Here is a 9,600-nt window from a genome sequence, read left to right on the forward strand (position 1 = left end):
AAACTTTAACAATGCATTGTATTTAATAATCTCATTTTATGTTTTTATGTTAAATCTTGGTCTGAACAGTAACTATAGCTGTAAACAAATGTAGTGGAGTAAAAGGTACAATAACTTCTTCTGAAAGTATAATGTAGCATAAAATGTAAATACTCAAGTAAAGTACCTCAAAATTGTACTTAAGTACAGTCCTAGAGTTAATGTACTTAGTTACTTTCACCACTGTACATTGTACTGATTCAACACTAAAATTACAGCCGAGAATAAGGCAAGTGACAGTATGTAACTTACTGGCTGCAAGAGGACTAAATCATTTCTGCTGGATGACAAGTTGTTTTTTGTCTTTTACATACCATATGAAACAGCCTCTGTATAACTCACTTTTTCTTTTCACGGTGGACTTTCCTGACACTGATTCCTCTCTTGGGCCTCATTTGAGCATCACCCACAGAAAGGCCTCCAAAAGTCTTATCAGCTCCTCAGTCAGGTTCGGAGGCACCAGTAACGTGTTAATCCCATCCTTCCAGGAACACGCGCATGCAGGCTCCTCACAGTCACGGCCAATTACAGCCTGCAGGCGGCTGATGCAGGCCAGACTTCACCGGGCTTAGCTCAACTCCAAACCTGGAGCCTCCTGAAGCCAACAAACCTTTTTCTTCCTGTCTGTCCTGTTATGTCTTTCAATGTCTTATTGTCTCTTTTTTGAAATGATGTCCGTCAATCTCACTTTCATTTTTCTGCTCTTTTGTTTCACTAAATCTTGACTTTTACATTTATTTTACCTGAGTTCAATACTTTTCAACTTGTTGGTATGCAATCAGTCACGTACTGTATATTACTTTAGCAACTTAGTTTATGTGTGATACTTTTGGACTTTTTATATCAAACTTAGTCTGTTCTCTAAATTCTGTCCTTGAATAATATGAATATGAATAATAATAATCCCCTAATGTGTGATGTAGATAAACTTTAATAGAACATTTGGATGAGGATTATTCTTATTTTGGAAATTGGTTTCAGTGAAGTGAGTTAGTTTTTGTTGTGTTTGGAGGCTGTGTTTCTTTGTGTGAATGCTGCTCAAGAAGAATACATTTGTGGAAGAAATGGACCAGAACCCCTTTACCTGTTGTGTGAAGAGATATTAATATATTATTAAAATAATAATGATATTGACTGATACAAAAAGACAGTGCTAGGTTAAATGGAAAGAACATATGGGTTTTATGGCCCACACCATGGACCATAGTAGCCCAAAGAGCTATTAATGTTGTGGAAACTTTGTACTAACCCTTATTTTAAAGGGAAAACTCCCCAGTGGTCTATCCATAGCATAGTTTATCAGCCAGGGTCAAGCAGGGATTTGGGCCAGGAGCTCGGGGAATGCACTTAACCAAGGTGGCTGATGTACCTCTGTTAGCAGGCTCGGGGTGTGGGTCAAGATGGCTGGTATCCACCCGTCCAGCAGTCTGGACGTTCAGCCGCCACTCGCCTTGTCCAGGAGACGCTCCTATATCCTCCAATGGGAGCTTGGATTTCAAAATAGCGCCATATGTCAAAGGAGCACTTGATAACGCAGCGCAGACATCTTGTGTGGTGGAGGTGTGTTGATGGAGGAATCATGGTGAAGACAGTAAGACACAATGGTGACGGTAGTCTACTTATCAAGTTCCACATTAACTGATCAGACATAAGGTGTAACATTGTGGCACATTTCAGTAAATGTTTTTGTTACAGACATTCAGAGTTGTAAACCTGGACGAGAGTCAGATTTTAGCTGCATTAATCTCTTGGTTTTATGGCCTGCAAATTTACTGTTTTGGTTCACTCTCACAGCTCTCATGGACATTGTTTCAGCAGGAAGCTGTTTTTTAACAAAAAAAGCTCTGATAAACTGAGGGAACGCTACCTGCTCATCACCAAACAGGACATACCGTGGCTAGAACGTTGGCAACAAGATGGTGAACGCAGTGAGACAACAGTGCTAACCACTGCACCACTGTGCCACCCAGTATTTAAGAATGTGCATTAAAATGACTCACTATCAGCTATGTGAAAACATATTAACATAAAACATGTTCAGCATGCAGAAACCTGGAAGACTTTCAATTTATTCGTGACAACTCGTGACTTGCCCCAAAAGATTTAAAACAGCTCTGTAGATTTTGCTTGCAGTATTGTATATCAACTTTACTGTATCTTCATGAAAATGTTTATTAGCAATGATCAATGCAAAAAATCGGACCAAGAGAGCTGCATAGAATACAGTTAAACAGGTAAACAACACAGCCAGGTGTTTGGCACGTGGCTGGACTAGTCAGTTTCATCAGTACTTCTCTTCCAGGTAGAAGTAATAAGTGAAATCTCATCCTGCTCCTCTTGCAAGATCCAACTCTCAAGGCCGTTGGAATGGAAACCTTCCTCTGTCAGGCCCTTATATTTTTAGTAATAAGCTATTATTGTTCTGTTCCCTTGTTGCTTTCGTGCCCCAGGATGTGTTCCCCCGAACGAGGTCAGAATTCCTGTTTTGTCATCATTATTCTGCTAGAGAATAGGCAACTCGGCCACAATGCTTTCTGTTCGCTGGGGTTCCTGGTACTTGTTTGCCTTCCATGGATACAAATAGACTTGAAATGGAAGTCGGCCGAAACTAAGTAAAGCTATTGTGGCAGAGAATAGTTTGGATTCAGTCTAACACAGCTGGAAGTTACACTGAAGTCTCTTGCTATAGATGGAGCAGGGGACAAAAAGAAAGTTCTTTAAAATGAGTTCATAATGAAATAATAATGCACTAATATTGTTAATAATATTTAAGCTGCCTGTCGGTTTTAGACACTGAAGTTTTTTTAAGGAGGATAACTGACAAGTTGTACATGTTTCATTTACAAACACAAAGCAATACATTATATAACACTCACATGAACTCAAAGTCTTATGTATGTTTCCTCAGTTAACACACGGTGGTGTCAGTGGCCCTGGTTATACTGTTGTGTATATGGAGAGTTTTTCAGATGTATTCAAGTTCTGCTGCCCTTTGACCCACCTGTATGTATCACGTATGCAAAGGTAGTGTTTTTGGATTGGCTGCAGTAAATGCATATTACCATAAATGTTGATTAAGTGCATTTTATGTCATACTTCATTTTTAAAATAATTTTCAACAGGTTTGAATGTTGTGTAACATTCTCTCTCCATATAGAACAGCACGGAGTGAAGTGAATTCACTTAATTAACTTTTACATTAACACTTCTTTTGTATTTCCTTGCTAATGTGAGATGTAACATGTACACAACAATTTAAAAAACAACCTCTGAACTGGATAGGATGGGTTGTGAGGCTGCTGGGACCTTTGAATCTTGATACTATGGGACAGCTGCTGTGTCCCCCTGCTGAGAGGGAGCCTATTTTAACAAGGCAGACCTATTGTCTTTTCCCAAGAATGGCCAAGAATGTGGCAAATTCTTGGGTCACATAGTCTTTATTTGTGTGTGTGTGTGTGTGTGTGTGTGTGTGTGTGTGTGTGTGTGTGTGTGTGTGTGTGTGTGTGTGTGTGTGTGTGTGTTGGTGATTGGGGTGAGGGGTGGGACATGGCTGTCATTCGCATCACTATAGGAGCACATGCCATCAGAGCTAATTACCTGCCTGGAAGGACCAATTAAGACACCATCTAATGCCCCTAACATACAACAGAGGACTTACAGTAGTGCAGGATGGGAAGTGGGGAGGACTGAACAGGACAGTGGCATGAACAGTGACATTTGAAGTCAACTGTGTAGTCATTCTGTTTTAGAATGCCAATGAACAGACAAATAAACACAAACATTTAATCTAATTGGGGGGGGGGGGACTATTAAAACTGTTTTATTGCACTGAATTCTTAACTTCGTCAGAAACCGTTTCTTCTTAGATGATTTTCAGTCAGGAACACTCTCGTCAGAGATTTAACCATTTATTGCAACAAATGGAAACTATGTACAGTTGTGCTTGGCGCTGATGGGAGGGAGTCGTATTTAAAGGCGCTGACACACCAACCCGATTATCGGCCAGACAGACCCGAGTCTGTTTGGTGTGTTTGTGTGTGCCGTCGTCAGTCGGAGGAGCCGTCGGCCTTCATTTGGGCCGATTTGATTTGTTGACCCGGCCAGTGGGCAGTCGGACTCAATGCCCAATTACCGGAAATGACGAGCGGGATGAGCGTGACGAATGCCTCTCAAAATCTGACAAAAATCTTTTAAACTGACCTTTGTCGATCTGAAATGAAGACAGATTCAGCAACTGCACGGCCTATTTCTCGCTTAAAATGTTTTCAGAAACTATTTTCGCAAAATATGAGATCGTATTCCAAACGAGCCGCCATTATGGTCAGTTTTGAAATTCGGGAGAAGCCAGACCCACGTGACGCGTTCGTCCAATCAGCTGCCGGTTTTCATTTTTTGGGAGATAATACAGATTTGCGCCGCCTGCTGTTATGGAGACGTATTACGTGTCGCGCACACGCAGAACGTACGCTCAAGTCGGCGTCGCTTCAGTGTGTTCCGAGGCACTTTTTCTGACCAACTCGGGGCGGCTTATCAGTCCGGCTGCCTTTTCTGCCGACGGTCGGTCGTCGGGTTGGTGTGTCAGAGCCTTAAAAAGATTGCCTTGATGCGAGAATGGCTGTGATTGGTGTGTGTCTTATAGGAATGATAATACAATCAGCGGGCGTACGACTTCCGTGTCCTGCATGAACGCTAACCTTAATTGACTGTGTTTTCCCGTTATCTAAAACTGTATTTCTGACATGAATAATGGTTTAAAATGAATGAGTAAAACAATTAACTTCATTATTTAAACACCTGCTGTTCTCCTGGGATAACTGTTTGTGCTGATCTCACCTATTGTCTGATAAAAAGAGGTCTTGAGAAAATAAAAAGCCTTTCTGAAAATCCTCTGAAAGCTTGAAACCACTTGCCTCTCGAAACAGCACCTGTGCTCTTGACTTGGTATAAACAAGTTCCATGTAGCAAAGATTTATTGTTTTAATGGATAAAACTTAAGTGTCCCCACCTCTGTGCTTCTCCAGATCTCCATACTCTATTAGATTATTCTATACATTTATTTAGAGTTGGTATCCGCAAGGTTTTTTGAAATGAAGCAAAAATATCAACCTGTGATATTTATGCTTAACAGGATGACACTAATTTCTTCCATTATAGAATACAGATTGGCCTATTGGATCGCAACATTATCTGCTAAATAATGCCAATTAATCTGCTCAAAAACTACTTTTTTAATCAAAATCAACAGCATGAATCTATCACACATTACGAACTGGCATATTTTCTATATATCCAGTGGCTGATTTAAATAAACAGTAGGCCTCCAATAACTCCAGTGTACCATGGGAAAAGGCAGTTTCATTCTCATTCTCAGACCTCTTAGTGAAAGTATTATGTGTTGTGAATATACAGTAATGCCTTAAGAATAAATCCATTGTGTTTTGGCTTCAATACAGCCCTTTCCCCTGGAGCTGCTGTGAAACCCAACACTTTGTTTAAGCTGTGTTGCCTTTATCTTTTTTCTTACTGAGTAAAGCTGCCACAGCTTGACTCCCAGCAGCACTGTGAGATAATTATGATAAGACATGGCTGAGTTGTTCTATTAACAAACATGGCTACCAAGGCCAGAGGATGGGAGGAACAATGAAGGCAATTTACTTCATGCTGGAGGTGTTGGCAGTCTGTCGTTATAGTTACAGCAATGGCTGTTGGTTCACTGCAATTGAGCTCTGTTGAACTCTGACCTTCTTTAGTGAATGTGAATGAAACTCTGCTAATGAGCTTCTGCACATTCAGATGCTTCATTTGCTTCTTGCCCAAATATCTTCTGCAAATATTGGTTCATTTCCCAACTGAAAACCATATTTCATTTTTTACTAATTGGACTATGGAGCATTGGTACCTATAGTCTTTCGTTTCTTTCGGTAATGTGTCATTGTCATTTTTTAAATAGAAACATATATATATTGATAGTGGTCTGGCTCTGGCAATGCAGACACAGTACAGCCAAACAACACTGATCCCAGAATGTAGCCTTGGGAGACCCCATGTTATATTTATATGGAAGTATAATGTCAACACCATTATTTAGGTCTCTAAATAATAAATCTTAGTTAATTATCCAAGCAGGACCTGCAGCTGAATGTTGGCGCTGCATGTCCTGTAATGGACCAAACATTTACCTCTTACGATCACGTGTGTTGTTACTCTAACATGTTATTCCACGATGATTCAATTGTGCTTGTATTTTATGTATTATTTTCAATTGCAATCATAACATGCCGATGTAAAATTATGTTTATTTCTAGAAATGGAAAATAGTTCTTACTACTAGAATAAAGTGCACATGCTTTTCATTCCCCTTTCTTTATATCCAGCAGTGTGTCTGGCAGGTGGTCATGTTTGGACTTCAATACAAAGGAGCATGTTTCCATCTTCCAAAACCAATTCCTAATACCACCTTAAAGCTTTCCCTCCCTGCTGATGTCAGTGGATGACACTGATGAGGTTACTCAGGTGAAATACTGCTCCTGGATCTGTGGATAAACAGATTTGAACCAGGTTACCTGAGGCCAAATGTTCCCCTTTACAGAATTACACATTCGGAGTGTTGCCATCTAATTTCACCTAAATCACAATAAACTGTTACATTTGTCACTCAGAAAGGTGTTTCGTATGTGATGATGCATTTAATGTCAAGTGGATATTATCTTTACATTATTAGGCAATACACCAATGTCTTAACTTATTTAACTTGGAGGGATTTTATTTCTTGTTTTATTCCATTTTTTGGTTTCTTCTTTAGTTTGTGAATTTGTGTTTTGACTTTTTTGTATCCACCCTTCCAATTGCACGTTTATCTAATCCAGACAGTCAATGTCATTTTGCAACTCATTGTTTAACTTTGTGCAGGCTTGAGATCATAGCTGTTTAACAGGTTTCACTTTTATGTTAAAAGATTATTTAAAACAATTGTAGGTGACAATAGCAGCATGGCTCTATGGATGGCAATTGGGCGACCATTTTGACTGAAAATGTAACCAACTATTGGATGAATTGACATGAAATTGTGTACAGACATTCAGCCTTAGAGGATGAATCCTACTGACTTTTGTGATCCCCTGACTTTTCCTCTAGCGCCACCGTGAGGTTGAAGTTTGGGGTTTTGAATAACATTTATTGTAACTATTAATGGATTGCCACGAAAAATGTTCTTGTAATACTGACTGAATTGTGTTAACTTTAACTCTTTTCATCTAGCAGTATCATCAGGTCAAGAACTTTAATATTTAGTCATAAAATATAATTTATGTCCAAATATCTAAGGACTAATTCCTATCAGCCTCATCTGTACTTTGTGTTTAGTGCGGCGTCATCATTATGTTCCCAGGGTCCTACTGTATATCTCTTGATATAAACTAACATTGTAAGAGATAGGTCAGGGTTAGCTTCGCAGTTCAAACTGCAATAGAATGAATGGAGATGGACTCTTCAAATGTTTGAATGGTAAAAATCCGTTTAGCCACTGTGGAGATATCAATGTCTAAAGTCAAGAAAACAGTTTAGCGCTAGTTAGCAATTGTTAGCATGCTAATTTGCTAAAAGAAAAAGAAAAAGAGATTAAACAGTCCAAATCCTCTTAAAATTATGTTTTCATTTATAAACTTTTCACTCTGTTAAGTGCATTTTGATTGAGCTTTTTCTTATCAGACCAATAAAGTATTTTTTTTAAATGGGAAAGACAATGACCCAACCACACACTACCAAGCTATTTGCAAAGACAAAAATTCTAAATATTTAATCACACAGAAAACATAAGACCATTACTTCAAATGTACTCAACTGGAGTAAAAATCTAATACCTATTTGTATTGCTGTGTGATGATCTAATGAATGATTCGGTTTCACATTCGTAAATAATGAAAAATCCTTCAGTGGATCGATTGAAATGGAATTGAGTTGACCTCCAGGCTGAGGTCAGGTGACCCAAATGCCGCTTCAGCCAAACCTAACCCCCGCCTGGACACCCTGTGTGTCCTCTATCTGGTCTGACAGCAGCCGTTGTTCCAGGGGGAGGGACGGAGGAACTCATGTCCCCTGACGGCTCACTCGAGGGTGACCGTTTGGAAAGTCCACTTTGACCTTTGACGTCAGGGCTACACACACACACACACACACACACACATCTCAGAGGCTTGTCTCTGGCTGTTTGACCTTTCCAATGGCCTGTGGACACTGTCCATGTCAGTCATGCTTGGCTGTTGCCAATGAGCTTTGAACAGCAGCAAGATCTGCAGCTAAATAACATCAGGTTTATGTTGGTTATCTCAAGTCGGAGCCCAGTCTACACAGATGAGTTTTCTTTGTTTGATGCCGAGGTGCATCACTGCCAAAGGATTACAAGGCTGTCTACTAGCCTTATAAAATGTATGAAACGTTAAAAACACACAAAAATGCAAAAGTTCACCTATGAAACCAAGTCTAATTTTCTCTGTTACTAAGTTGTTTACATTTAAAGCACCAAAATGCGGTACTGCACAAAATGATGTGTCATTTGCAGCACTGTTTATTTTTACCTCAGAATTACACACTTTAAAATCTATATCCTACATTCGATCTATTATTATCCAGTAGTTCCCAAACTCAAGGTCAGGGGTCACAAAATGACTTAACAAATTAGGAAAGAAAACTCTATATTTTTTGCACAAATTATGTCAATTTTATCTGTTTTGCCTTTTTTTTTATCCATCAAATGAAACACTCTGAGCAGGAAAGAAACACTGGTTCAACTGCTCACAACTCATACCCACTATGAGGCCATTTTCTGTGAGGTACTGCTTTGTTTTAAGGGCTCACAAACCAAAGACGGCATTGGAATTGGATTTTTTTGTTTTTATTTTACAGGCGCACAGCGCCCTCTAAAGCCTGACCACAGTACAGCATTTGACACTGAAGGTGCGTTTGATATCTAATTGGCTAAGGTAAGGTTATGCTTAAATGTCCAGCTAAAATGTTAAATGTTTAAATGAGCTTTAAAATACAACTTTCATCATAAAAACCCACATTTTAAGTGTGACTTTAGTTTGTTGTAGTACCAGATGAGCCAAAAAGTGTTTTTCTTGGCTCATCTTTGGTTTATCCCTTTGAGATACAGATACACGCAATGGTAAATAATCCAATAAAGTTTCCAAAGGAATGGTATCAACTTGGTTGTTGTCATAGAAAAGGAGTGACAGAACATGTAGAGTAGCATTAAAAACACAAAAGTTTGATGTAGAGAATAATATTGCCAAACACAGCCAATATCAAATCAATGGAGGTAATACCACTCTTAAAGCCCACTAGTCTCAACACTAACATTATCTCTATTCCGGTTTCACATTCTGCATGTTGATCTTTATTATTGGTATTACTAAAATGGTTCAACCTACATGTTGCAACATGTAGACAAGCAGATTAAGAGACTACAGTATTAGTGTGCATTAATCATTAGAGAACATGCATCCCGGCAACACATTTAATATAAGCAAACAATGGCACACAAAAAAAGTTTCAAACTACATC

The sequence above is a fragment of the Sander vitreus genome, chromosome 18 (genome assembly GCF_031162955.1).
Source record: "Sander vitreus isolate 19-12246 chromosome 18, sanVit1, whole genome shotgun sequence".
Taxonomy (NCBI): Eukaryota; Metazoa; Chordata; class Actinopteri; order Perciformes; family Percidae; genus Sander; species Sander vitreus.